The sequence below is a fragment of the Mandrillus leucophaeus genome, unplaced genomic scaffold (assembly GCF_000951045.1).
Source record: "Mandrillus leucophaeus isolate KB7577 unplaced genomic scaffold, Mleu.le_1.0 Scaffold794, whole genome shotgun sequence".
NCBI classification, from domain to species: domain Eukaryota; kingdom Metazoa; phylum Chordata; class Mammalia; order Primates; family Cercopithecidae; genus Mandrillus; species Mandrillus leucophaeus.
The window spans coordinates 1143892-1147587 of NW_012108630.1; positions in this window are offsets into that span (position 1 = coordinate 1143892).

The following is a 3696-nucleotide window of genomic DNA, read 5'->3' on the forward strand; positions in this document are numbered from 1 at the left end:
CCGCCTCCACCAGAACAGGCTGAGAGACCCATAGATGGTTCACATCAGAGGACTCTGTGCAGATGACCCCCAGTACGAACCTGGAACCAGGTAGACTTGATGAGTAGCTAGACACAGAAGTAAGACAACAATCACTGCAGTTCAGCTCACAGGAAGCCACATCCATAGGAAAAGGGAGAGAGCACTACATCAAGGGAACACACCGTGGGACAAAAGAATCTGAACAACAGCCTTCAGCCCTAGACTTCCCTCTGACAGAGCCTACCCAAATAAGAAGGAACCAGAAAACCAACCCTGGTAATATGACCAAACAGGGCTCTTCAAGACCCCCCAGAAATCACACTAGTTCACCAGCAAAGGATCCAAACCAAGAAGAAGACCCTGATTTACCTGGAAAAGAATTCACGAGGTTAGTTATTAAGCTAATTAGGGTGGGACCAAGAAAGGCAAAGCCCAATGCAAGGAAATCCAAAAAATGACACAAGGAGTGAAGGGAGAAATGTTCAAAGAAATAGATAGCTTAAAAAACAATTAAAAATTCAGGAAACTTTGGGCATACTTTTAGAAATGTGAAATGTTCTGGAAAGTCCCAGCAATATAATCGAAAAAGTAGAAGAACGAAATTCAGAGCTGAAAGACGAGGTCTTCACATTAACCCAATCCAACAAAGAAAAAGAAAAAATAATAAGAAAATAAGAACAAAGCCATCAAGAAGTCTGAGATTATGTTAAATGACAAAATCTAGGAATAATCAGTGTACCTGAAGAAGAAGAGAATTCTAAAAGCTTGGAAAACATATTTTGGGATATAATCAAGGAAAACTTCCCCAGCCTTTCTGGAGACCTAGATATCCAAATACGAGAACACCCAGGAAATTCATCATAAAAAAAATCATCGCCTAGCACATTGTCATTAGCTTTTCCAAAGTTAAGACAAAGGAAAGAATCTTAAGAGCTGTGAGACAGAAGCACCAGGTAACCTATCAAGGAAAACTTATCAGGTTAACAGCAGATTTCTCAGCAGGCACCCTAGAGGCTAGAAGGGATTGGGGCCCTATCTTTAGCCTTGTCAAACAAAGCAATTATCAGGCAAGAATTTTTTATCCAGCAAAACGAGCATCGTATATGAAAGAAAGACACAGTCTGAAATATTGAGTACATACACTATGAGCCTGTTGTAATCCACAGAACTTTACAAAACAAAAAGTAAACCTAACCTTACACAGATTTTTAAAAAGTCATTTAGGAGGTCAGGAGACTCCAAGATGGAATTCAGGCTGAGACAAAAAATATCTAACTGTATTACAAATGTATGAAATATCTTATCTGAAGGCAGTGGACGATAACAGTGGTGACATAAGTAACTTTGAAAATAAATGGAGATGAGTCTGTAATAGTAAAGGCAAAAGAAACTGGACATAAGCACTATATTCTAGTTGAAAAAGTCGTTTACACAGGGGTATGGATTAACAATCCTCATACCACTATACAAACATAATGGATTTTAACAAGTATATAAATGATTGGCTGACAGTGGCTGACAGGAAGTTTTCTTACTGTTGGAATGAGAGATTGCAGTGACCAAGGAGATATGGTTAGAATTATCCACGTGTTATTACAGTAGACTTCAATACGCTAGTATGAACTTACATTTTGCTTAATATAGATATTTGTGGATATAGAAATATGGATATATTTATAAATATGTGTATATACCTGGGCTAATACACACACACATTTTTTTTTTCTTTGTCAGTTGAGATAGTCCGGAAGCATCAACACTGAAGTAGCAATATGCCTACTTAGCACTTAGATCTTGGTTCCTAATATTATTCTCAGATAAAAGGAACCATGAATCTTTGAGAAATGGCTGGTTCTAGGAGTGAGTCAAGAAATATAGGAGATGTGCTTGGAATACCTTGTAGGGGCAGAAGGCAAGCAAGTGCAACAAAACAAAACAAACAAACAAAAATACTCACAATGATAGAAGGTGTTAAAGACATACAAAACACACAGGAGCCAACTAAAATAGCTTCCAATGGTCAAAGCTAGAACAACTTGAAAAACAAAATAGTGTTAAATATTGAATATAAACCCCAGCTTAAAAAATAAATTTGTGAGTCCATACAAATACGTTGCAATATAAATAAATGAATAAGCAAATAGGGGAGAAGAGACAAACCTCTGATGCAGGAAAATTCAAAGTAATTCACATAAAGAGTAAAAGTAACATAGATGAGTATCTACATTACACTCTGTCCTCAAGGGGGTAGAAAATAAGCCTTCATTCTTTAAATGTAGGCTGTGCAGTGACTTCCTCCCAAAGATTACAGTGTAGAAAGGGGGAAAAAAGTAAGTTTATGGTCAAGGAAAATAACAAACCCTGTCAGCCATGTGATCAAGATTAACATCAACAGTAATACATTTTAGGTGCTCTTACCTCACACGCAAAAACCATGTAAGGTGATAGATACATTAATTTGCTTGATTATGCTGATTATTTCACTATGCATAAGTATATCAAGACATGTTGTACAGTTTAAACATAGACAATAAAATCAGTGGTAGATTATGCTTATAGTATCTACTTTTAATGTCATGTGATGAGAATTGCACTTTACCTTGTGATCTTCCTTTTAAAAACCAGTAACCTATGTCTTACGATGAGAAAAGCATTAGAAAAAACCTGACTGAGCATTCTGCAAAGAACCTGATGAGTACCCCCTCAAAACTCGCAGGTCATTGCATTAGTCTGCTTACTCACTGCTGATAAAGACATACCCAAGACTGGGAAGACAAAGAGGTTTAATTGAACTTACAGCTCCACATGGCTGGGGAAGCCTCAGAATCATGACAGCAGACAAAAGGCACTTCTTACATGACAGCAGCAAGAGAAAATGAGGAGGAAGCAAAGGGAAAACCCCTGATAAAACCATCAGATAGTGTGAGAGTTATTCACTCTCAAGAGAATAGCACGGAAAGGACTTTCACCCTTGATTCAATTGCCTCCAGCTCTGTCCCCCCACAACATGTGGGAATTCTGAGAGATACAATTCAAATTGTGATTTGGATGGGGACACAATCAAACCATATAGTTCTACCCCGACCCCTCGAAATCTCGTGTGCTCACATTTCAGAACCAGTCATGCCTTCCCAACAGTCCTTCAAAGTCTTCACTCATTCCAGCAGTAACTCAAAAGTCCACAGTCCAAAGTCTCATCTGAGACAAGGCAAGTCCCTTCTGCCTATGAGCCTGTAAAATCAAAATCAAACTAGGGAATTCCTAGATACAATGGGAGTACAGGTATTGTGTAAATACAGCTGTTATAAATAGGAGAAATTGGCCAAAACAAAGGGGTTAAACAGGCCCCATGCAAGTCCAAAATCCAGTGGGGAAGTCAAATTTTAAAGCTCCAAAATGATCTCCTTTGACTTTAGTTCTCACATTCAGGTTACACCAATGCAACAGGTGGGTTGTCATGGTGTTGGGCAGCTCCACCTCTGCAGCTTTGCAGGGTACAGACTCCCTCCCGGCTGCTTTCACGGGCTGGCATTGAGTGTCTGTGGCTTTTCCAGGTGCACGGTGCAAGCCGTCGGTGGATCTACCATTCTGGGGTCTGGAGGACAGTGGCCCTCTTCTCACAGCTCCACTAGGCAGTGCCCCAGTAGGGACTCTGTGTGGGGGCTCCAACCCCAC